The sequence below is a fragment of the Lissotriton helveticus genome, chromosome 1_1 (assembly GCF_964261635.1).
Source record: "Lissotriton helveticus chromosome 1_1, aLisHel1.1, whole genome shotgun sequence".
Taxonomy (NCBI): domain Eukaryota; kingdom Metazoa; phylum Chordata; class Amphibia; order Caudata; family Salamandridae; genus Lissotriton; species Lissotriton helveticus.
In genome coordinates, this window is record NC_136057.1 from 1,126,708,623 (window position 1) to 1,126,736,362 (window position 27,740).

Consider the following 27,740-nt stretch of genomic DNA (forward strand, 5'->3'; position numbering starts at 1 on the left):
GCCTGTCAACCTGTTAATTCTGCAGTAGGAGGAAGGGTGCTGTAAGACAGTATTGCTATCAAATCAAGTAGAGGGTACAAGAAATGTTTTCAATGGTAGGCGGGCGGGGGTCAGAGGGCGGCAAACTGGGTTTCGCCGGGACGCTGGGGGAGTAAAGCCAATGCCCTCTTAGACTCTAGGCTCGTTTTCTAGTTTACCTCATGCACAGAATTTCAGAAAAAAATGATTAATTACAAATAAAAACACGTTCGTAAAAATGTAACGACTGAGCAAATACAGCATCATTTATTTATAAAGAATGCCACCGCACTTAGCGTCACCAATCCTGCCCTTCAAATATCTCCTTCAAGAGCGCCAGTTTCCACAGTGACCTAAAAAAAGCCGGTAGATTTCGATGTAATGCATCCTTATCCTCCGCCATTTCTTTTTGTCACACCCCTCCTCCTCCCTCCCTTTATTGCAGGAGCAGTTCTCAGAGACGGGGTGGGTTGGCAGACCATGAGGGGTAGAGAGGAGATCAAATGGCTCGTTTAAACCTTCCAACACACACACACCGCTGCAGATGCCGTCACCATCCTGAAAACCCTGTGCAAACAAAAGAGCTGCAACAAAAGCCAACTGCTGACAAAACAAGGGAATAACTTGAGGTCAGAGCCTCCAGAGTCAGACCAGGAAGACCCTGCTGTCTGCAGGAGGAGGCTCTTTCGGAAAGCGTATTTCTTACACCGACTCCTTGGGCTCAACGGCAAACCCTCCCCTCACTGTTACTACTGCTCTCCCGCATTATCTTCATTTGTACCTTAGCAAGAGGCAGCAACACTGAAGAATCACCCGACAGAGGCACAGCAGTAGGGTTGACTGCCCCTGCGCCCCACATTTGTGCACACGGACAACCCTGGCTCTGCGGAAGCAAGTGGCAGCTCTCACCACCTCACATACACCCCACCACGGTAAATCACAGAGACCAAGATAGTAGGGGGAGCAGAAGGGGCTGGAGAAATAACGAGGGCCACGGCCAGGGAGCCTGATGGATGGGGCACTGATGCGCACAACATGGGGAGCAAGCACCCTTTTCGTGTTTGTTAGGAAGGACGGGCAAAGGCAAGAAAGGAGGCCAACTGCTCCAAGAAATACAACAGAGTAGTGGGAATTGTTCCCAAAAAACTGGGCACGTAGGCCGCTTGCTGTCTGAATTGTCAGCGAATTCAAATGGGACAATCCGGATCCCCCCACCCTGATCCACCCAAGAGCTGGTAATCGCTCTGCAATGGTGGGTAGGACGTTTCCCAATCTACTTCTAGACAAGCGTGCGCGCCTCGCGCGGCAGCAGGGGGAGGGGAGAGAGGAGGGGGCCTCCGCGATTCTCTTGTGAGAGCGAGAAGCAAGGCGCGATAATTGATAACATATGTCGCCAGCTGCTTGCTCCCGCAAGGGAATCGCCAAACGTGCACCCGCTGCTATTGAAGGCAATGGAACGCGTGCACGTTTTTGGGCCAAAAAGGGAACCGATGGTTAAAGGTCTCTTTCCTATGCAGGAAGGATGTTTTGCAGCTATGCATAATACTTACTTTGTGTGCTTTCCCAAATCAAATGCCCCAACAAACACACACCTCTCTCTTTTGCATACAAAGATGTTGTATTAATATTTATCTTTGCCTTTCTCTAAGCCTCTCCCCCCCAGGTTCCCGTCCCCTCTCCCCGCGCGCCAGCTCCTCCTTCGTACTAGCAACGTTATGTAATCAGCTGGCATTCTACAATGCAGCTGATTCTAATGACAGTTGAGAAAACCGTTGTCAATTTCTGCCCAGCTGCCTACTGCGATGCACAGCTCCTGCATTTCTGGTGTGTTGTCTACTTATCCTTTCTACAAATAAAGGAATTTAATCAACATCGTCACACAAAAAATTGGTAGTAGCATTCCCTAAAGGGAAAAACCGCACATCAAGAAGAAAGAAACAATGTAACAAATGACTAGTACAAGCGTGAGTAATATTCCACAATGTAAGTGTATCGGGGTGCTGAAATAACTGGGACCACCGACTACCATGCGGTGCTATCGGCAAGTTACAAGAACATGTACATTAACATTTCTGAAAGCACCCTTTTAGTACACCCTTCTTAGTCACAATAATTTCAAAATTGCATATATCATATATATATATATATATATGTTCTGACAATAAGTGCTAATATTCTTTAGTCCACAGGCGAGTATATTCATATAAAGTCATGTATAGATTTTCAAGGATCATCCACGAATCACATCCATTGGAAAAGCTAATTTATTCATGTAAAAGAAATTCCCAGCAGTTATTGAAGCCAACACGTGTTTCGTCTGTACAAATGCGTATTCAGACTTTTTCAAGGCAAAATCGATTCATTGTGAGCCGGGGTTCCTTGACACAACAGGTCCTCTTTGCCAGTAATGTCCAGATATGCACTGCTGGTTTGATAAATCAATGCGTAATTCAAACTAGTTGTTTGCGTCCTGAATTGCTGGCGAGTCTGCCTGCAGCTATAACCGTTATTTAATCATCATAACACTGCTAAATACTGTTGGTTGTGGTCCAGAACAATGTAACCTCCAACTTCGGCCAATAGTGCCCCACGTACTGTAGTGAAAAACATCCTTCTAGCAGTAGGGCAAAATGTACCCTTGTTCACATGTGAATATTTGTAATGGTGTTAATGATCTCTCTGGGCCAAACCCTGATAAGTCGGTCCCCTCTCACGCCAAAGTAACTGGACAACACACCGTACCATGTGACTCTCTGTAAACCACAAAGTTAATCAACATTGTGTCGGAAGCATCTTAACAATTATGGCGAAGAGATGACGTAATAGACCACACACTGAAGAATTCAAGTGTGACAAGCTGATATGGCGATTGCTTCACACCAACATTTTCTACTCTTGCAGCAACGAAATCTCAACGGAGGATAATGCGGTGTCCGTACTACATACAAAACTGAAAATTTGAGTGGCTGACTAAGGTTGCAACATTCCCTTGTAAGCGCCCTCCACCAAGAACTGTCTTTTCAGCCTTTCTTAGAGGTATTTGGTGCTTGCGTTATTTATTCAATGTGCGCTTGTGATTTGGTTACTATTGGCACTGCGCACTCACCATCCAAATTCTTTGGTGACCATGCGTGACTTCTTCGGCATTCGCCTGAGGTAATTTACAGCTGGTGTGGCGCATCTCAACTCCTGCATGTCACTGCCCACATCAACGGCAAGCTTCGCACGCCAGCTTGGAATAGTGGTTCTCTTGAGGCGGTTGGCGTTCCACACAATCGACGTTACGCACGTCTTGTGTGCGTGCGTGCAGCCATTTTGGAGGTGCTTGTCAAGCACTCACACCGCAAATGTACAAGTTGGCAGTGCATTCTCTCGAGTGCCACAAACTGCAATTGTACATACGTACAGTATAATTTTGAAAAGCGGTCTGTTTAATCCCTTTTACCAGCTCTTGTGCGGCCTATCCCTCAAGCATTGACTGGGACCATCTGTGCTATATCACAAGTGAGACTTAAGTTATTGTTTTCCAGTTCTAGCCTAACTGCTTTAGCGTCTGTCCATTGCTTTACGAAACACTTCAGCTCTCTCTTTTTTCTTCAAGTATTGGGTGCAACATGTCTCTTACTTGCCTGTAAGAACCTTTCTTTCTTGCTGCTGCAGCCCTGTTGTTTTACTATTTTGAGCTGTATGTTGTTCTACTTTACTATGGCATCTAGCAATGTATACAATGTGTCACCTCCACAAGCCTTTTTACCCGCGTCAGGGGAACCCACATTAAAATGGGAGGAATGGCGTAAGTACTTCACAAATTATATTTCTACCTTCGATGATGAGGCGGATGAACATACGCCTGAAAAGAAAAAGAAAATTTAGCTACATTGTTTGGGGGCAGGAGGGCTTAAAGTATATAACAGCATCAACAAGAAAGTACTTGATAGCGGACAGGGCGATGTTTTTAGTTCATGTTCTGGAAGACTTGACCAATTATTACAAACCTATTGCCTGTGTTGTTGTGGATCACTTGAAATGTCTTCACTGCAGACAAGTGAAAAGTGAAGGCATTGAGGATGTTTTGTCTGCTCTTAAAAACTTGGCGTTAATGTGTCTTTTTGGTAACCTGCACAACAAATTTATAAGGGACCAAATTGAAACGCGTGCAGCTAATCCCAATATACAAGACGTCTTGTAGGCTAAAGGGGAAAAACTCCTGCAAGACGTTATAGACATTGTAAAGAGAGCTGAGTTGACTGGTAGGTGCGTAAAAGCAGTACTGTCCGAAAACAAAGCTAAACACGAAGACGCTAGTGTAGTAGGTAAGATAAGCGGAACCAAGATGAAGTACCAGGCACCTTCCAGGAATGGGAATAAGAATAGTGTGGATATGGAACTTAAAAGCGGAAGTAATGATTTATCCCACAGGAAGTGTTATTGTTGTGATAGCAACAGACACTTGACCAATAACTGGAAATGTCTGGCACAAAATCAAAGGTGTACTAAGTGTGGCATTATTGGACACTTCCAGAAAGCGTGTCAGAGAAAACCGAGATCTAGGGTCACGATTGTTGAGCAGAACGTTGAACACAAGTCTAGTTCTTCTGATGAATCCGATTTTAATTTGTGTGTACTTAATGTGATAGAAGCACAAGCCTCTGATACTAATGTGAAAGGGAAGGGGAACAAGAATAAACCCATGTGCACATTAGTCATAGGAAGGGTGAGCATTACTATTGTAGCTTATTCCGACTCACCTCTACACTATTATCCACAGACGTGTGGGCTGAGAAATTCGAACAGGCTCTAGGTCCTAACATGGAATCAACTGACATCACTTTAAAAACCTTTACAGGTGGCCCCATAGAGTTGGTTGGGTACAGAGAACTTAAATTTGTATTTAAGAACAGGGAAACCACCAGCAAACTTTACATCTCTGTCACAGGACCCTCTGTATTAGGATTGAAAGACCAAGGCAAACTGGGCATAACACTAAATTCCAATAGTCCAGAACCTGTGCTATTGACCCAACCCGAACATGATTTATGACCAGCCATTTCTAATAAGCTCCACAAAGTATTCAGTGCTACCATTGGTAAATTGAAAGGGTTTCAACACAAAATCCAGCTTAACGCCAATGATGTACCAAGCATACACAAAGTCAGACATATCCCCTTATGCTTAAGAGAAGAAGTCAAAGCACAACTGGGCATACTGCTTAAAGCTGGTACTATAGAACCCACTGAATCATCCGAGTGGGTAGCGCACTTAGTCGTAGCTCGTAAGCCTAACAGCAAATTGAGGTTATGTATTGACTTACGCGACCTCAACAAAATCATCCTGGTAGATCAATACCCCCTGCCCAAAATTAACGAACTGCTTGCCCTTACTAAAGACATGAACGTATTTTCCACCATTGACCTCACCACAGCTTACCACCAGGTTTCACTACACCCAGACAGTAGGTGCCTCACCACCTTTATCTCACAATTTGGGTGTTATAGGTTAAAAAGGGTCCCATTTGGACTGGCAGTGGCAGCTTTATTCCAAAGACTGATGCACAACATTTTCAAGGGGGTCAGAAACATACTCATATTCAAAGATGACATCTTAGTAATGGGCAAGGACAAGTGTGACCTTGACCAGAGGTTATTCCAAGTGCTCAATACTCTACAAGACTGTGGTATGACTGCTTAGTACAATAAATGCAGGTTTGTTGAGAGGAATGTCACATACCTTGGGCATGAAATCTCACCGGAAGGCATTAAACCTAAAAGGGAGCCACTGAATGCTATTCATGATGCCCTGGTTCCACAGAACAAAGAGGAATTGAGAGCCTTCTTGGGCCTGGTGGAATATTATTCCAAGTTTGTGATTAATTTTTTATCAAAGACATGCGAAATCAGACATTTATTAAAGTCAAACAACAAGTTTGAATGGTCACCTTGTTGTGTTAAAACATTCAGAGCACTCAAAGAAGAAATTTGGTATGCTCCTCCTCTGCAAGGGTTTGACCCGCAACTTACTAGCATAGTCACAACAGATGCCAGTGGGAGGGGTATCGGAGCTGTTCTTAGTCAAACTAGTGAGGCAGGAGTGGAGGTAACCATTGTGTTTGCTTTGCTCTCACTTACCCCCACCGAAGAGAGGTACTCGATCATTGAGCGCGAGGCACTAGCTTGTGTATGGGGCCTGGAACACTTCCGCCAGTACATTTGAGGAAAGAGAGTTCTTCTACGGAGTGACCACAAACCCCTCACCAGAGTATTTACTGCAAAAGTTATGATGTACAGTATCTGCCGAGGAGCAAGATGGCGGATTGAGACCGCCAGTCCGGAGCATAGCTAATGGTGGATCTAGCCGTGCTAAATGCTAAAGATCTTCTATGAAGTTACCTGCCTTGTAGATCAGCGGGATCGCTGCTGATTAATTGGAGACGCGTGTGCAATCCTTTCCAAGGTGCAACTGAAGACACAATTTGGGCTGGAAGTCGGATGTGGCAGTCGTCTGGGAGCCGATTTAGGTGGTTGCTCCATTCTGTGCGGCTTTCCCCGCCGGGTCCGAGCAACGCGGTTCGCGCTCGACTGGTCGAGTCTGAAGGCTGCTTACAGGACGTCTGGGACTACCCCTGCAGCGGCAATGTGTGAGATGGCGCCGAAAAATGCCCCTAGGAGCACCCGAGCGGGAAGAGAAGCCGGCACAAACGGGATAGCCGAAGGAAATGCTATTGAGGGTTTTGAACTGGCGGAGCCTGTGAGTGAAAAAGCCTCGGGGAAATTAGCCGAGAAAACGGGACCGATAATCGGTAAGCCCCTTTTACACCTACCACTGCTTGGCAAAGTAGCAGAGTCTTTTGCTAGCAGCACGCGAAGCATGGGGTTTGCTACAGGAGAATGTTGCTCTAGGGTCAGCACTAGATTTATCCCGCAACATTATAACCATTATTAAAAGAAACGAGAATACGGTTGCTACAGTTTCAGTCTCTAAAGGAGGAGTACCGGGGACAGAGGCTGAGGTAGCGGCAGAGGGATTAACTAATAGGTTGGCGCCACCCTTAGACCCGGGGGGCCAGATAATCGTTGATGTACCGGCTATTTTTCATACAGAGACCCCGAAAGTACAGGTACAAGAGGAGAAGCCTCCAGGGGGAAGTCCAAATGTTTTTTCAATAGAGAACTTGTCACTGACCTTAAATACTACTACGGTATCGGCCCCGAAAGATCTTGGTACTGCAAGTAGATGAAATTACGGTTGAAATAACGGAGGAAGTTGCGGAGACAGACGCAATGGAGGGGGCAGATACGGTCGAAGAATATGTGGAATATGTGGATTATGCGGATTCAACAAGCAGTACACCTCTGGGCACAATTAAATCTGCCAGCATTAAGAAAGAAGGAAGAGGCAAGCCAAAGCGAAAAAGATAACTAGTAAAGAGAAAGTTTCAGCCTCAATGGAAAGAGTTTTTGCAGAAAACAGCCCTCTACGGAAATGGGTGCAGGCGAAAGGCGGTGTAAAATCTATGGTTCTACGACTGTCTGGAAATAGCCCTACTGAAGGAGGTTTAATACCTGACAAAATGGATAAATCAGACAAAAATACAAAGATACCAGAGGAGGTCCAGTCTGCAGCATTAGCTCTTACGCTTACCTCTGCCTCTGCCCTAGCCTCAGCTCCTGTCACGGCCTCAGCCTCAGCCTCTGCCCCTGCTCCAAAGATAATATCAACCTCAACACCTTTAGCTACAGCAGCTTCAAGTACATCTCCGGTGCTTATTACCAAGGCCCTTGATAACGAAATTACTAGCTCACCTAATTCACCTTTAGCTATCTTACAGTCCAGTATGACTTTGGCGGCATGCAGCCAAAAGGAACCATCATTATCACTTAGTTTGATACTGCGACTGCTTAATGAGCAAAGGCAAGAGGCCCAAGAACACTATCAACAGATGCGAGAAGATAATAGTAAAACGCAGTCTTCACTTCAGGAGATGGCAGGCAAACTGGGCTATATGTCCTGTGAGGTCGAAGAGTTACAGCAAAGACTCGTGGATACTGAAGAAAAATCAACTCATACAGAAGCTATTGTGGATAGGCACGAGGCTCATATTAGGACCATGCAGACCAAACTTGAGGACATGGAAAATCGGCAGCGGCGACAGAACCTCAGACTGTTTAGGATTGCGGAAGGGGCCGAAGGAGCTGATCCAAGGGCATACGTGGTACAGCTACTTCAGAAGGCATTTCCTGATCTTTCTGATTGGGATTGGGACTCACAGATCCAACGGGCCCATAGGCTGCCATTGATACAAAGAAGCAAGGGGGGTCAATATCCTCGTCCATTTCTGATCGATATAGGACATTTTTTACTGCGGCAAGCTATCTCACTAAGAGCGAGACCTAACACTCCAGTCTCAATAGACTCTGTTACTTTTTTTGTGAGATCAGATCTGAGCAAAGCCACAATGGAGATTCGGTGGAAACTGCGGCAATTTATGGATCCGATAAAGGCCCTTGGCGGACAAGTCTTCTTACAGGAACCTGCAAGATTAAACATTTTTAAGAATGGCCGCACGTATTTTTTTTCGGATGAAAAAGAAGTTGAACAATTTGTAACTAAATGACAAACGGAAGCAGCTGACAAGAGGGTGACATAAACAATAATATTCACTACGTAGATTCTTGGAACTGGCCAGAAAGAAGCTTGGATAATTAATCCTAGATGAGTTAATCCTAATGAGATAACTGTTACGACATGAATAATAACATTTACTATGAAGATTTTTGGAACTGGCCAGAAAGATGTATGGACAATTGATCTTGATAAATTAAATTTCAAAAATGAATGGGGGTTTTAGAGCTTCCATTTTTCTTTACTTCTTTTTCTCTTTTTGCATTTGCTTATTTCATTTCTTCTCTGTCTCTTCTCATTTTAGTTAAGCAGGCAAAATCAGGAGACAGAATTGTACATATCTTTGTTTAGGTAGGGTAACATTGGCAATTTGGGTGTAGCATAAGCACAGGCCGGATCCCCATGGCTATGACTCTGCATGGCTGCCCAATACAGCGGCAGCTGGGTCAAATGGGGAGGTCTCCTCTGAGGGTTAAGGGTGGCTTTTTGGGGGGTGGCTCAAGTGAGGGTAGAGGGTGGGTTTTGGGGAGGGGGGAAGTAACCGGGGTAAAAAACGCAACATGAGGATAATTAGTTTAGAGAAAATGCTTAGCAAGGTTTATTTGTTTGAATTTTTTAAAGATGGGAATTCACTTTATATAAGATGTATCAATTGAGATGTTTGGCATGGAATGTGGCGGGCTTGAATAGTAGGAATAAAAGAAGATTAGTGTTGGAAGAGTTAAAGATGTACAACCCACATATAGCTTTAATTTCAGAGACTCATATTGCATACAAAGACCGAAACCTACTTAAACAACTGGGGTATGATGTTCTTGTGTGCACTGATTTAATTACTTCAATACAGGGGGTAGCAATTTTAAAACAAAAGCAATTCAGAGTAGAAATTGGTAAAACTTCTGTCGATAAAGCGGGTAGATGGGCTATTGTCCAGCTGACACTTGAAGGCTGCAAATATACGTTCTGTGGCATTTATGGCTCAAATATAGATGAGCCAATAATTGTGGATCAAGTTAATATGGAGTTGTTGGGCTGGGAGGGGGAACATATAGTAATGGGGGATTTTAATTGTATTATGAATTATAGATCTGGCCCGTATCCATGCCATAAAAGATGCTTGGCGGTATATACACCCAAATATAGCTGGTTATACTTACTATTCTGCATAGATATGGCCTGGGTATCGGCCAGGATTCTAGAATCAAGTACTATGGTAATCTGCCCGAGAGTTACCTCGGATCACAATCCTATTCTTTTATCTTTTAATGTAGCATCAGAGAGACAAGGTCCTAGGCCGTTTTCGTTCCCCAGATATTTATTTCTAAATTCAGATTTTTTAAGACAACTAAAAGATCATTTGAAAGAATTTATCAGTATAAATATCGATTTGACTTCACCGCTAATAGTATGGGATGCCAGTAAAGCCTGCATACGGGGGTTCGCATAACAATTTATATGGAGACAGAATAAGGAGCATAAGAGTGAAAATGAGAAAATTATCGCTGATATAACATTGTTTGAGAATCAATTAGCTGATGCACTACTCTTGGGGACGGCAAAAGTAGAAGAATTGGGTCATAAGTTGATAGATTTAAAATCTGCTCTTAAAAATACTCTTAGGGAAAAAAATATTGCTAAGTTAAAAAAATACCAATTCTCACAGTACGAAAGTGGTGAAAAGATAGGCAAGATATTGGCATATAAGGTTGCAGAGGATAGGGCCAAAACAACTATAAAAGAAATTAAAGGGGCTAATAATCAGATACATAATAATCCTAAGTTGATTCTGCAACAATTTGCAAAATATTATCAAGAACTCTACACTCCTGAAAATCAGACAATCAAAGATGAGATACAAAGATACATTGCTATAAGTAAAATCAAAAGCATGGGGGATGAATACGCCGACTCTTTGGATGATATTACAGGAGCAGAAATTTGACTTGCCATCAATGCCTTACCATTTGGTAAAGTGACAGGGGAATATTTGATACCATTGGAACTATATAAAGCATGCACAGAAGAACGGGTTCCATTATTTTCCCAGGTTAGTCGCTCCATTGGGGTAGGGAAAAAAGCCCCTAAATCCTGCAACTCCACACAAATTATTTTTTTCTTGAAAAAAAATAAGTCAGCTGATGAATGTGGGTCTTATAGACCCATCTCGCTTATAAATTATGATGCTAAAATATTTGCTAAAATTCTAGCAAACCGGCTGACACCGTTAATGCCTGGCTTGGTATCACCACAGCAACATGGGTTTATCCCAAAGAGGGAGACTACAGCCCACATCAACATTGCTGTAACGGCGTTTGATGTAGCCCAGGTTAAGTCAACCCCGCTCGGTATGATAATATTAGATGCTGAGAAGACATTCGACCGAGTGGGGTGGGACTTTCTCTGGGCTACACTGTCGGCATTTGGTATCAAAGGCCAATTTCTGAACTGGATCCAGGCATTATATGATAATCCGACTGCTAAAACTAGCTACTTAGGGAAGTGCTCTTCTACTTTTCCAATACAATGAGGCACTAGACAAGGGTGCCCCCTTTCACCCTTGCTATTCGCTTTAATAATGGAACCTTTCATATCAGCTTTACAGAATCAATCTCAGATAGCCCCTCTTTTATTTGGCTCAAACTCACTTAAAATAACCGCCTATGCGGACAACATCGCAATATATTCTACAGATGTATCTGAAGCTATGAAGGGTATTATATTGGAAGCAAAAAGATTTGGAGCTGTCTCCGGATACAGGCTTAACACCAATAAGACCCAAATCATAATGAACTATAAATCTCTGACCCCTATGTATGCGAGGCTGCCACCTATTTAGGGGTTAAAATTTCTGCTAAAATAAATGAAATACCTGCTTTAAATTATGAGACATAACTAAAAGAAACTGCTACCTCACTTAAAAAATGGCACAAGGTGCCTTTAAGTATTATCGGTCGAATAAACTTGGTTAAAATGAAGATCTTGCCTAAATATCTCTATTTATTTTGTTCTATCCCTTTACGGGTGGATAATCTTTATTTTAGGTGTTTAGACGGGATTCTTAGTAGTTTTATTTGGGGATATAAAAAAGCTCGCCAAGCTATTGCTTTATTACAACTTCCATTTAATCAGGGTGGTCTTGATTTCCCAGATTTTAAGCTATACTTTTGGTCGACTTTCCTGAGTCGCTTCTGCAGTCTGTTAAATCCCATCAATAGGTTTTTCTTTCATAAATTTATGCTAGGGGAAGATTCCAATATGTTTATTTATACACTTAACGACCCAAATTACTTTAAGAGGGTAAAATTCAAGACGGCGCGGGATACTGTAATTATCTGGCGTGCATTTCTTACTAAATGTAAGACTTCTATGTACCATTGTAGAGCACCCCTGTGGGGTAACCCTGGCTTTCCGGAAATTTTTCATGACCAAGCCGGTAAATACCTATCTAGCTCGGGCATAAAAACTCTAGGAGATCTGTACGATCATAATGGCTTTATAACATTTCAAAAACTGAAGGATGGTCATAATCTCACTGAAGGGGCTCGATTTAAGTATTATCAGATTCGTGACTATCTTATACGTAGGCTAAATCTTATGACTATCTCTGATTCTGATATTTGGTATTGTATATACGCAGAAAAAGATAAATCATTGATCAGTATGGGGTATAAAAATCGTAGTGGCTTTAGGAACGATGACTGCTTGAAATTAGCAGAGAAGTGGAGTAGGAAATTGGATACTGATGTTCTGTCAACCACAATTTTTACAGCCCTTAACAGCATAAGCCGTTCTGCCATTCTTCTAGTCTTAGGTTACAAAAATATAAAACTATATGTCAGCTATATTACACACCAGAAAGAATATCGAAGTGGTCATATAATAATAGTAATAACGATCCCACTAAATGCCCAAAATGTGACCAAAGGGCCGCAGACATGAAGCATATGTTCTTTACATGCCCAGAGTGAACTGAATTCTGGGAGGGAGTTATTAAAGTTCTCTCTCAGAAACTTGCACGTCCAATTATACTTACAGCGTTAGAAGTATTGGTGGGCGGGTATAATGGGAACAGGTGTCAGACTGATTTAATGAATATTTTAATTACTTGTGCCAGACTAACAATAGCACGGGTTTGGATACAGCAATGCTCACCGACAGTCTTAGAATGGTGGAGATTGGTTAAGGAAACATATGATATGGAATACGCCCTGGCCCAGACAAGGGGAATTCAATCAATGCGGAAAATGGAAAAAATCTGGGGACCAATAATATAAATAAATTCTCTTCTTTTTCTAAAAAATGTAAAGAAAAATAAAGAAAAAAAAAACAAACAAAAAAACAAAAACAAAAATAACAGTATCTGCCAGGAGGCAAGAATGTGGCCGCTGATTTTTTTAGCCCTTTACCTCTCCCCGACTGTGGTGATGTTGAATGCAAGGAGGAGGAATTCTGTGTGGCCAGCATCACTGAGGAATTTCCCAGCATTTCCAGAGAGAAGTGGTTAAGAGCTCATGAACAAGACGACATTTTGCAAGAAGTTGACAGACTCATTCTTCTCAGTTGGCCTAACAAAAAAACTGTCAAAAATTAACTGAGGACATACAGGGAACTTAGAAATGAGTTGTCAGTGGAGGGTTGACTCATTGTGAGGCAAGGGAAGGTTATACCTACTGAAGCACTCAGGGACTGCATTATAGAAATTTGCCATGAAGGCCACCTTGGTATCAATAAAACCAAACACAGAATTAGATATTGGTTCTGCTGGCAAGGTTGTGACATAGAAATTGAAATGAAGATCAGGAACTGTGTGCAGTATAAAAACTCAGACAAATCCCAGGTCACCCGTGGACCCCCGTTGCAACCCCTATCCTGTCCTGGCATGCCCTGGGAAAGGGTTGGCATTGACATCATGGGACCCATAAAGGACAGGGGAGAGCACATGTATGTGGTAGTACTTCTCTAATTGGTGATGCCCTGGGTCAGGGCCCAACTTGCCCATGCCAAAAGTCGGCCCTGCTTTCACCAACAGAATTCCTTGTAAAGTGGTATACCATATACCCAGTGGCTGTATTTAAATACCAGAGTGTTTGCAGCACTGATTGTGCCACCCACAGAAATAGCCTTTCAAACCTGTCTCATGCCTGCCACTGCAGTGTCTGTGTGTGCAGTTTACTGCCACTTTGACCTGGCATCTAAAACTACTTGCCAAGCATTAAACTTCCCTTTTGTTACACATAATAGATAGCCCTAAGGACAGGGTGCTGTAAAAATAAAAGGTAGGACATGTACTTTTATGTTTTTATGTCCCTGTAGTGAAAAATAGCTAAATTCATTTTTCACTAATGTGAGGCCTACCCCTCTCATAGGTTAACATTGGGAATTCCCTTATACACTTTTAAGTGCCAATTCCTGATCAGAAAGGAGTAGCTACTTCTTGTGTTATATCTTTGGAATGGCAATGATAAATCCTCCTTACTGGTGAAGTTGGCTTTGACATTCCTGTTTTAGAAATGCCACTCTAGAAAGTAGACATTTCTGTGCACTTACTGCTCTGTGTGCCTTGCAGCCTGTTTGCAGTACATGTCTGTCGGGGGGGGCGGAGGGGGGCACAGCTACACTTTGTGCATTGGATAAGTGTGTCTGTAAACCCATCTACATACATCTGCATTGTGATGACCCTGCCTGGGCAGGATGGATGAGATTTACCCCCCTCCCATCGATTGCCTGACTGACAGGCCTGGATTGAAAGGAGAACCTGTGCACTTCAAGGAGCTGCTTTTTGAAGTCACCCCCACACCAAAGGCACATTTGGGTATAAGTACTGGGTCTCTGACCCCCTAAAATCAGACACTACTGGACTTGCAACTGAAGCTCTGCCAGGAGACCTGCTGTGCTGCCTAAAGGACTGAACTGGACTGCTGATCTGGAAGGCCTGCTTTTCTGCTTGTTGCCCTGCTGCCTGTTGCTCTCTGACTTTGCTGAAGGAAAGCTGGACTCTGCCTTCATTACAAGTGTGCTCCAGGGACTTGTTGGCTCGCCCCATGTTGCTTGAGACTCAGGGATATCAAAGTCTCTACCCCTGCTCCTGTGCCTGGCTCACTGGAAGTGACCGAGATACTTGCAACATGGACTTCAACGGATTACTGTCTGCTTATAGCAGAACTGGCGTATCAACCCGGTTGCAGGAGTAAAATTGGTGCATTGCATTGGAACCAGCGCTTAGCCTCCCAAGATCGATGCATCGGACAGTGTATTGCTGACACTGCTGCTTGGAGAGATTGACGTACCCCCTTACTGTGTGGAGAAATCAGGTGCATCATTTGAAGCCTATCAACTCCGGCACCCATCTACTGAACCAATGCATTGCCATTAGTGCGTGGAGAAAATCAACATATCCTCGACTTGCAGGACCCACATCGACACATCTTATGATGCATCTCTTTGTTCAGACCAGAAAAGGTACTTTGTTTACTGGAATCTGCGTGGGTCATGTAGCCGGGCAATGCTCCATCGCAGGGTGCCCGAACTTTGACTTTGCCCAGCTAAGGCACGACCTCAAGTAACCCCAAAAGTGCGGTTTGCTTCTAAGTGTTATTTTTGCTTAATCTTTTGAAATTCAATATCTCAGCTTCTATACATTAGATGTTTGTTGTGTTGGTCTTGTTCTGTTCATAATATAATAATCTATTGTTCTAAACCTGTGTGTAGTCTTTTTATGGTGTATTAATTGAGTTACAATGTGTGCTGCACAAATACTTTACACATTGCCTCTTTAGATAAGCCTGACTGCTCTGTGCCAAGCTACCAGAGGGTGAGGACAGGCTATCTCTTAATGTGTACTTAGCTTACCCTGACTATAGTGGCGATTCCTGCCTGGGTGCATAGCTCATTCAACCAGGAATACAATTTCTAACACCACCTACTCAAATTGGAAGAATTTGGGTGAAGTCCTTTTTTGTAAGTTCCAAAATTTACAAATAGAAACTTAACATTCCTGTACTCAGCAGAATGAACCTTGTGGATAGATAAGGCTCTCTGGACATCAAACAAATGTAGAGAAGCTTCTTTGTCCAAAGAAGGGGAGGGGAAAAACTGGTAAAACAATCTCCTCCTTTAAATGGAAAGAAAGAGCCACTTTTGGGTAAAAGCTGTATCAGTTCTTAGTACTATCTTATCTGGAAAGAACTTATGCATGGCTCCTCTGCCAGAAAATCACTAATTGTCCCTAGTCTTCTGCCAGACATAATGGCAACTAGAAAAGAAAACTTTGTGCATTACGAATTTCAAAGGGATAAAGTATAGAAGCTATATCAGGGCACCCTGAAGCGCTTTAAGAACTAAAGAAAGATCCTACTGAGTAACAGAAGAATGAATGAAAGGCCTCTTATTAGAAAAAACTTTTGAGCAGTCTGACAACTAGATTTTATCAGACAACTAGAATTTATAAATCATCTGAATCCCCGAAGGCCCTAATACCTACACATTGACTGTACAGGGAGAAAAAGGCAAGTCCTAGCAAAAACCCATCCCTTAAAATCTCTAAAATAAGACTAGGAGGACAGAAGACAGCAGATGAACCTCTTGACTGCATCAGACCTCAAACATTTTCCAACTCCTAGAGTAATTCCTAAGGATAGAAGATCTTCTAGATTGGTTAATTGTGGAGGCTACCTCATCAGAACACCCCATGCTAGTTAGTCTAGACCTTTTAAGTTCTAATCCATTAGTCTGAGCCCAAAGCGGGAAACGTTTGGCAAAGGGAGAACTATTAATGGAGATGGTGAGGTTGGTAGGATCAAAGGATCCCCCACTGCCAACCTAAAAGGAAGTAGAAACCACTGTCTCCATGGCAAATGAGGAGCCTTTGCCTAATTCACCTTGTTGAGAACTGTGAAGATTAAGGGAACAGGAGGGAAGGCATAAATCAGAGCCTTCCGCCACTGAGTCAACACAGCATCCGGGCATAAGCCTTTTTAGAAAGATCTAAGGATCAGAATCTCAGAAGCATTGATTTTTGATCTGTGGCAAACATGTCTATCCAAGGAAGCCCAAACTTCGGGAAGAGCTGTCTGAAAATGACAGGAGATTTACTCATCGAAATAGACAATGGAAAAAACTTTGTTCTGCTGGTCTGCTAGCCAATTCTCCCTCCCTAGCAGATACATTGCTCCAAGAGAGAGGAGATTGGACTCTGCCCATATTCCTATCTCCCGATCTAGGGCTGCCAGGGCTCAAACTGTTGTTCCCCGTGGTGATTTATATATGCCTTGGCTGCCTGATTTTCTTTTATTCAGGCTGTCTGGTTGTGAATGACAGACAAGAAAGCCTGAACAGCTCTGAAGACAGCCACCGGCTCTCTCCAATTTGATATTTTGTCTTTCCTCCTGCCACCAGAGACCCTGAATTGATTGATTTTCTAACACAGCTCCCAAACCCTTCAGACTGGCATCTGTAGTGATAATCTTTGGATCCGAAAAAAATCAGGGACAACTCCCTGTTCATGTTCTTCAGAGTTAACCACCAGTTAAAGTCCTGTCTTATAGTTTCTGTCACAGGAAATAGTCTTTCTTATTCTTGAGACAATGGGTTCCAATGGTTTAACTGGTGTTGCACCAGAGGAAACAAATGAAGATGGGGCCAAGGAACAATCAATAGATAGGAAGACATTTCTCCTTGGACTCTCAACCACTCCCTTGCTGTCGCTGAATCCTTCATTAATAGATAATTCTATTGCTGAGTCAACTTCAGTTTCAACTGATCTGGAAGGATTACCTTCACTTCCTTCTGTGTATTGGAGACTGAGATGGCTTCAATTGGAATTTTTTGAAGTTGAAAAGGAATCCATGGTTCTGAAGAACTATGCACTCAGCCCGAACATAAATCAGGTAGTGCCCCAGAAAGAGAAGATGCATAGATTAGTAAATCATCAAGATAGGGATACAAATTAATGCCTTGCCCATGTAATAGACGAACAAAAGGTATGTGCACTTAGGTAAAAACTCTTGGTGCTAGGGAAAGTCCGAAAGGCAGTACTCTAAACTGGTAGTGCTTCCCTCATACACAAACTGGCAGGAACCTCTGAAAGTGCTCATGAATAGGGAGGTGCAGGTAAGCATCCAATAAGGCTAAAGATGGAAAAAATCTCCCTTACAAATGGAAGGAGAAATCAGTTGTAAAGTTATCATTTTGAAAGGCCTGTGTTGAGATATCAATTCAGCTTTTTTTTTTTTAACAACTCTTTTTATTGACAAATCGCATAGAAGATACAGCTCTCCGTACCCCGGAGGAACTGTGGCAAATACAGTACAGCATAATCAGCGATTCAGTTTACAGTAATATATAAAAAAGGGTAAGGAAACCCCCAACCCCCGGCCCCTTACCCCAACTATCCCGACCCACCCCTTCCCTTACCCATCCCCTGCACGGCGTCTCTCTCGTTCTGCAGCTAGTGTACATACATGACAACATGATATTAAACATCTCCCTGATGTGCCCGTCGCCTCCGCCCCTTCAACATCTCTAGTCGGTGCCGGAGGTTCCAGCCACAGGCCCCTGTAGTCCGCCCATCTTTTCCAGATTTTATAATGTTTTGTGGAGCAGCCTCTGGCCTCAAATATCGGCCGCTCAAGACCCATACAGAAGTCCAGGCCCTTTTTCCACACAATCACTTTGGGAGCACTGGGATCCTTCCACGCCTGGGCCACATCCCTTTTCGCCACCGTAAGTCCCAACAGAAGTAGGTGTCTCTTATAGATGTTACCCCCAACTCCTTCGAGGACATGAAGTAGGCCTAGCTTAGGGGTACGGGGAAGGTTCCAGCATCAATTCAGCTTTTTGATGTCCAGAATAGGCTCGTACTCTCCTGAAGGCTTAATTCCCACAAACATTATTGAATAACACCCCTTACCACAATCCACTTGAGCAACAGGTGCTATTGCATTCTCCTTGATACCCTGGAGAATGTCCTTCCTTTTTGAGGATGCTGAGGAACTGGAACATTTACCTAAACATCTTCTGGGTCTTCCTGAAATTATATTTTGTAACCATGCATCTGCTATTAACCCCTTCCAAATGTCGAAAAACGGAGTACGGTGAACTCCAACCAGCCTGGCATAATCAGGATTTTTGAGTTGTTGACTGATGTTCCTGCTGGTCAAGACCGGTATTTTGTAGAGGAAGGGGCACCCTTGCCACATCCTCTTCCTCAAAAGGTCTGAAAAGAACCCTGACTCCTTTCTGAGTAGAAAAACATTGCTTGCCAGAAAACAACAAACTCTTCCTAAAGGGCAAGGGGCAACCATAAGCTTCCTGTCTTACGCAGATTTTTTTAATTAACTCCTCCTGCTGCAGTCCAAACAATTTTTTTCCAGTGAAAGGAAGATGTCTCAACATAGCTTTTTGAGCTACATCAACCCTCCAAGAATGTATCCATATGTGCCTTCTTGCTGAAATTGCATAAAAATAGGTCTGCTAGGAATATGTCCTGCTGTTTTATAGCTGACAGTCTCTTAGTACAGTCTGATCCTTCCAGTATTCCTTCCAAAAATGCCAGAAAATCCGTCAACAGGGATTGAACAGTATATGATGCTTAAGCTGAACTCTAATAACAAAATTAGATGCTGGGTAGACTCTCTTGATCACAGTACCACCTTCTTATCATCCACATCTTGAGGCGAAGCATCCACAGAAATTATGGAACCCTGATAGGATAACCCTGCCACGAAAGAGTGGACCTTAACTGAGGATGGATCCTTCTCCTGAAAACTGCCCAAAGGATATCTTTTTGAGAGAAACCTAAGAAACAGTGGCTTCTTAATATCCTTCCATTCCTTTAAAAAGAGTCCTTTTAATAGCAGGATAGAGAGGTAAGACTCAGATTCCTTTAGCTGAAACTGAGTAAACAAATCCTCTGTATCAACTGAGGCTGGTTCATGAAATCCCAGGCTCTTCCTGATATGGTTAAGTAACTCCAAAAAATCTGGTCCCTGAATGGTGTGACCGCTCTGTTCAGACTCATCCTTCACTGGATCTGAAACCTTTTACTGCTTAGGTGGAGGTTCTTGTGCCTTCAAGGCAGCAGCCACCACCTTATTTATCATTTCTTAAAGATCCTGCGGAGAAGGGAAATGCTGTTACACAGGATCTTCCTGCTCCTCCACCTCCACCTCAGTGTCCTCATTAATGTGTATCTTTTTGGGGACTGCTTTACTCCTCTCCTCCTCCATGACTGCAGTAACTATACTAAAGGTTGACGAAGAGCACATTTATAACCCCTACCAAATCTCATAGACTGTAATCTTACATGATATGACATTTATAAAACGCTCTTCTATTTATAATTTTCTTCTTGCTCCTTTTATTCCCCTGGAGCAGACATTACTGTAGGTAAGTGTAGAACCTAAATATGGTCCCTATGACCAATGGCAGAGGTTTCAATGATTACACCCGAAGACTGAGTCAGTCCTGCCAGCAAGAAAATCGGTAGCCTGTAGTGAGCACAGGGGTATGTCAAAGTATTAAGAATTGGCACTTAACATCAATCCCTATGATGTTGTTGGTTCCTTTTCCAGGGTGTCACATCATTTTAAAATTACAGTTACCTTGGTGATTTCCAGCAGTAAAAGAACCACCTTTCCCATTTTGCTCGATTCTGGAGCAAGAGGGAATTTTATGGATATCCAGCTAGCAGCGACCCACGACATCACTTGTCTATACAAGAAACAACCTGAACCTGTGAGGGCGCTTGACGGTACTGACCTTTCGTCAGGGCTTATCATGAAGCAAAGTGAACCTCTAATGTTGATTTGTGATAAAGGCCACTCCGAAAACATCAGTTTTGATCTTATAGATGCTCCTAGTATTGGAATCATTTTTGGGGTACCATGGTCGCAAATGCATGACCCAATGGTAGATTGGGCTAGACATACTGTTAAACTAGATTCTAAGCATTGTTTGCAGCACTGTTATCAGAAAGCAACTGATTGGGTTTCTCCCTTGGTTTGTGCTTCAGGCTCCTATCATGTAGTTCCTTGTGTTCCCTCTCAGTATATGGAATATTCTGATGTGTTTGATGTGGCTAAGGCTAAAGTTTTACCACTGCATCGTGATTTTGATTGCCGTATTGATCTAGTCCCTGGTGCCACCTTGCCTTGCAGCCAAATCTATACGCTTTCTAAACCTGAAACACAGCACCTTCGGGTCTATTTGGATGAGATGCTGTCTTCTGGATCTATCTGATAGTTCTGCTCTCCAGGGGTTGTCTCCCCTCTTCTTTGTACCAAAGAGGGGGGGGGATTTATGTGCTTGTATTGACTACAGGGCTTTAAATAAGGTGACCAATAAAAACAAGTATCCACTCCCTCAAATACCTGTGTTGTTGGATCAGTTACACCATGCTACTGTGTTAACTAAATTGGATCTGCGGGGAACATATCACCTTATTCATGTCCCTGAAGGGGACAAATGGAAGACCGCTTTTTGGAATAAGTTCGGCTTGTTTGAATATTGTGTTATGCCTTTTGGTCTTTGTAATGCTCCCGCAGCTTCCCAATTTTTTATTAATGAAGTGCTACGGGAATTATTGGACCTTATTGTTATCGTGTATATCGATTATATACTGATATTTTCTAAGAACGATATGGACCATGATTCCTATGTTATACGTGTGTTGCAGAAGCTGTGTGAGAACAATCTGTTCGTTAAGCTGAAAAAGTGTACATTTCGGATGTCCCATGTGGAATTATTATCTCCTCGGAGGGAATCCAAATGGAGCTGAAGAAAACTGAGGCAATAATTATTTGGCCAGTTCCGACGTGTGTTAGGGATATCCAGGTTCTATTGGGTTTTGCCAATTTTTGTCTGCAACTCATATCTCATTTTTCAGATATCATTACGCCCATTATTTCCTTTTTAAGAAAAGGGTTACCTTTTAGTGGACTGAGTCTGCTCAGATGGCTTTTGAATCCTTAGTGGGGAAGTTTACTACCGCTCCTGTCCTGAAACATCAGGACCCAGCACTTCCGTTTTATGTGGAGGCCAATGCTTTGCAGTATGCTGTGGGTGGGGTTTTTCTCAGCGGGACACTGAATCAGGGCACATGCATCCCATTGCTTTCTTTTCTAAAAAGCTGTTATCTGCTGAACAGAATTATACAGTGTCAGAGAGGGAGCTGTTGGCGATTAAATTGGCCTTTCAGGAGCGGAGGCATCATTTGTGGGGAGCAACACACACAGTCACGATTTATACTGATCATAAAAATCTGGAATTTTTTCGCTGTGCTCAGGCTTTGATTCCACGGCAGATGAGATGGGTGTTGTTCTTTAACAAATATGATTTTCCTATCATGTGTAGACTTGCTGCCCAGCAAGTAAAGTCTGATGCCCTGTATCGTATACATGTGACTCCTTTGTGTGATGGAGCCCCTCCTGATGAGGTGACTATGATACCTAAAGAGAGGATCATTGGTTGTTGCTCTTATGATGATTTTTTGGTTGAAGTAAAAAATCTGTTAGTGTCTGTTGATATAACTCCTTGGTTGACTAACGCTATCTTTCAGTTGAAGGACAGGGTATTATATCATGGCACTCAGTTGTTTTTTCCCCCTGAGCTTAGGGATAAGGTTTTGCATTGGTGTCATTCATCCTCCATGATAGATCATCCTGGGATAGCCAAGACTAGGGAGATTTGTCTTTGTTGGTTTTGGTGGGACACAATGTGTCATGATTTACAGGTGTTTATGTCATCATGTCCAGTGTGTGCTATTAATAAGGCTTCACATACCCATCCTGCAGGTCTTTTGTGTCCTTTACCTGTTCCTCCTTCTCCTTGGCATACTGGTAGTATGGACTTTGTTACAGGTTTGCCTAGGGATGCAGGGTGTACCACTATTCTTGTGGTTGTTGACTTGTTTACCAAAATTGCACACTTATTCCTTTGCCCAAACTGCCCACTGCTAGGGAGTTAGCAGACGTTTTCATAACACATGTGTTATGATTACATGGCATTTGAATGGCTATTGTGACTGATAGGGGAGCACAGTTCATATCCCAATTCTGGAAAGAATTATGTTCTTCCTTACAGATACGTTTAGCCTCGGCTTATCATCCACAGACCGATGGGCAAACGCAACGCACTAATCAAACGAAGGAACAGTATATTCGTTGTCTTTGAACCTCACTCACTGGTAGTTGGGTGAAAGCTCTTCCTATTGCTGAATTTGCTTATAATAATAGCTTTCACTCAGCTTTGGGTATTTCTCCTTTTTATTGTTCTATGGGGTTTCATTCTCGGGCCATACCCATTCAACCTTCTTGTAGAGTCCCTGCATTTGATACCTTGAGTCTTGCCCTGATTGATAATTCGAAGTCAGCTCAGGTACATTTGCTTGCTGCTTAGAAGGTTATGAAAGATAAAGCAGACAGACATCACTATCCTGCTCCTTCCTACGGCCCGGTTGATATGGTCTGGTTAGCTTATAAAAACGTGCGACTAGGGGGGAATCCAAAAAACTGCAGCCCTGTTTTGTGGAACCTTTCAAAATTCGGCAAGTGATAATCCTGTGGCTATGAAGCTGGATTTGCCTGATGATTATCCTGGTTGATGAGCAGGAGGAATTTTAGGTCAATGCCATTCTTGACTCGAGGAGGTGTCGGGACGTCTGTATTACTTGGTGGATTGGAAGGGCTACCCCCCTGAGGATCTTTCTTGGGAACCTGCTGGTTTCTTGCATGCACTTCGCTTGGTTCGTATTTTCCATGCTTGTCAGCCTTTGAAGCCCCGTCCTGTGGGTGGCCTTTTGAGGGGGGGTACTGTCATGACCTGAATCCCGCCCTTAGCTTTAGGGGTTATGATTGTGTGGGTCTTTTTGTATGTCTGGGCAGTTACGTACCGTCTATGTTCTTTTGCTGTCCTGTCCTTTGGATTTCTGTTTTCGTTTCTTGCCCGTGCTGGGTCATGTTCTTCCTTCTTGACTTTCCCTTTATGAAACATACTCTGACACAACCGAAGTGTTTTCCAGGGGCGGCAACAACGACTATGCAAGTGCCGCCTTCCTGCTCCTCGTTGCTTTTTTTAACAGACGGTTCCTGACCCGGAGGGATTCATGTCGTTAGCGGTTTCTGCTGACTCTACGTTGCTCTTTTTGCCTGGCCCTCGCTGGATCTGTTCCTTTGGGTTTGCGGACTGTTTTTGCCTTCCCCGTTTCTGTGCATTGGAGGCGCATTCCTACCTAAAGGATTCGGACAGTTAGTGATTGTTGGGTTTCCAATTAACCACTTGCTTCCCTTTTTTACATTTGTTCCTGGTGTTTTCAGTACGCTGGCCTTTTGTTTACTGCTCTTTTAGGGTGCAGGTTTTTTGCCTATCTGCTTTTTCTCCTCTGTTTCCTGGGCATTCACAGACTCAGGCCTTTTGTGGATGTGAACCTGTTTCATGCTCTCTTTTCATCTGGAAACATCCAATAGTGGAAGTTACTTTGGATTTACTATGAGTCCCTGGTTGGATATAAAAAAGGGTAAGCTAATCCTAAGATATTTTCTTATGTTTTCACCTGAATATTGACTGATGTTATTCAAATGCTTGTCCTTGGTGCAAATTTGTATCTGTTCTTTTCTTTCCTTGAAGATGCTTGTGGTGTGACTGTTTTCCGTGATATCCGAAGAGAGCATTTCAGTGTCTACCCAAACCTTGCCCTTGTTTTTTCTTCCTGATTTCCCCCAGTGCAATTGTAGCTCATGTCTGATTATTAATATTGAGGCACAAGGGGACAAAGGGCTGGGTGAGTGACGGGACTATCTTCATTCCTGCAGTACCTATTTATTCAGGTAAGTGGGATTGGCACATTGAGCTTATGTTATTGTGTGGAAGTTATGTGTTTTGTGTTCTAATAAATTCATGGTTTAATTGTGCTTACGCGTTTTATTGTTGAGCAGTTATAGTTGTTATCAGACTTGGAGTACTCCAAGATCCCAGGATAGATAAGAAAGAAAAATAAGAAATTGTGTCATTACTTATCTTCTGTGGTCTTGTGGTATTGGTTCCTGAGGTACCGTTGACTGCACAATTGACATACGGACTATAAGAAATTGTTGTGATCGTAGTAATAGTGATTGGTGTTTGGTCAGAAGATGTTATTTCCTATTGTTTCTTGTATGAATGAACTACTTTTAATTATATAGCGAAGCAGATGGGTTGTTTTATTGAGCTTGTTTAAAAGTTGTGGAATTTTGTGCAGAAGGATGAACTTTTGCAAGGGGTGTGAATTGTGTCAGACTGTGCCGCGCTGGGATAGGTCATTCTGTACAAGGTGCAGCGATAGGAATGGTTGGTTAATCATCAACCAAAGTTTTGTGTCTAGGCTCATGAAAATAAATAGTGTTGGGATTGGAAGCAAATGTTGATTTGTATGGAACTGAGAATTGAAAAAAAGCATTAAAATTAATGTTGTCAATATTTGTTCATTTGTTGTTGAATTTCTGTAATCATGTAATCTTTTAAAGCCCTTAGAGATTTAATGAGAGGTCTGTCCATGAGGTCAAGGAGAATCCACCAGAAGGTAAGCCAGGTCATTAGATGGTGACAAATGTAGTGCTTCATATATGTTTGTGGCTTCGTCAATGGCACAAGATCACTAAAAAAGAAAGAATATTAAGGTTTCCGTAGAATGGTACCTTTGATTTAAAGATTATTGAAAATTTAAGGGAAAAGTTATTGGAGATTAACCTGCCTCGTAGGCCTACACAGTGTGAAGCATTAAAAGTGCTTGGGAGCAAGCAGCTCATATCAAGGAGAAAGAGAGATATCATAGTAGTGCAAACAAAGTAGTGTGTAATTATGCTGATGCTAAATAGAATACAGCAGTGTGTAGCTGAGGGACCTAGAATGTACAGAATGACAGAAAAGCCTAAAAAGAACCAAAAGAAGGTAAATGAAGATGAGGAGACCATAAGAAAAACTGTTACTGACAGTAATTCGGGGGATGACATTTTAGATGCTTTGTTTTCTTTACGTCCACCACCATATACAGTTCCAACATTAGGTTCAGAATGTGTTACAACCATTAGTGGTACCATAGCTACAGCCCCTGTTGACTCAAATATAATTCAGATTGGGGGACTAGCTCTAACACTTATGATTACCACTGTACCTGCTGAAGCAATCACTGCAGTAATTGCTCCAGGTGTTACAGCTTCCGTTGTGACTGTTCCAGCACCAGTGTCACAGGGTGCCTCAGCTCACACTATAGCAATTCCTGTTGCAACTCCACCAATAAACATTGCTCCAAATCCTGTCATCCAGGAGCTATAGGAGAAGTAGATGTGACAGGGTTCATCTCCACGTCACAAAACTCACAAATTGTTGCAGGACCCCACCACAGAATGTTCAGGCAGTAAAAGAATGGAGAAGAATTGTTTTGACAACTCCATTTGCATTACACAGGGACAGACAGGACCTTTGGTAATGGAATTTTCACATCATGATTTGAGGAAATTCCTGAGAAAAAAGAAACGGGAAATATGAAGAGACCATCTACTAATCAAGGAAGGGCGAGGCCCATAGATGTGCCAAAATTGAAGGTGTAGTTGGAAGAAATTATTAGGTGAGCATTAGAAGTTTCACATTTGAATCGATATCAGGAAGGGCGAGGCCCATAGATGTGCCAACATTGAAGGTGGAGTTGGAAGAAATTATTAGGTGAGCATTAGAAGTTTCACATTTGAATCGAGATCAGGAAAATGATCTGATATACCTGAGTAAGTAAATTACAAGATATGTAGCAGCCACACACAATAAATTGGCACAATTGGCAGGTAAATATGAGATAGACCTCTCTAAGAATATTATTTTAGAGAAAAGCCTTAAGACACAGCTAGATGATGAAGCAATTGTGACCATGCGATCCGCAAGAATGAGATTGCACATTGCTGAATTGTAGAAGTGTATTTGCAAATTGAGTGATTTTGACAGATTAGAGAGCAAGTGGGCAAGCACTGCAGTGACCATGTACAGAGCCTCCAAGAGTTATGCATACCCATTCACCCTCACCTATAGTGATGAAAAAGTATGATTAGGTGATTACATTTTTGAAGGGAAAGGTACAAGCAAGGGACATTGGTTGAAAATTAACAGAACAACTCAGGTAGCTAAGCAGTCAGTGCATGCTTATTATTAGCGATTGCTACAGGTGTTTAAATAGAACAGTGAACAAGAAAATCCTGAAAAGTGAGATATGGGGAGTTTTGTGTCACCATTCGTTTTTGGCTTACAACCAAAAATCTGTATGTACATACAAAATTGTGATTTTCTGGCAGATAAACCCTTTAAATGAGATCCTGAGGTATGAAAATACTGTAGCGATTAACAATTGTTGAAGAAGAAAATGTTCAAAGAGAAGTTTAGGTTGGCACAAACGAAGGTGACTCAGAAAGAGTGTCATAATCAGCTGTGTGTAGGGACTGTTGATGGAATGCAAAGTGTTGGTTTTGAAAATGGAGGTCAAATGGCACAAAGCAGCGTTGGTGTTCTACAAGGAAAAGGAAGGTCTAGGTGTTCCGATTCATCCAAAATTAAGGGGTAGGCAGAATTCCAATAGAGTAAGTGGTGATGGACAAATGCAAGGTGTAACTCTAACTCAGAGGGAAAATGTTCCAGTTCAGGTCCCAGTTCAGCAAATGTAGACAAGAAATCAGCCACAAGTCTCTATGATGCAGGTCTCAAAAGCTCCAATAACCCCACAAAATATGAGAACCCCTCATTTAATATGAATCAAGCACCAAGAGCAACCTCAAATCCTTTCTTAAATCAGAACCCATTTTAAAAATGTCCTTTGTTTGAGAACGAGAACTTTTATTCTTATAACTCATAATGACAGTGCCTGAGTGGGGAGGAAGATTGCATACTTGGCGCAGTCTTGGAGGTAGACTAGAGTGGAACATTTGTAGAAGTAGAGGTAAATGGCCATCAAGTATCATTATTAATTGACACAAACGCTACCCATTCCACTACCCTTCCTTGGAAAAAAGAACCAAGTCGTAGGTGTTACCAATAAACAAATAACTAACCATGATTAAAAGAAGGTTCCTGTAAAAATAGACTAACTTGAGGAA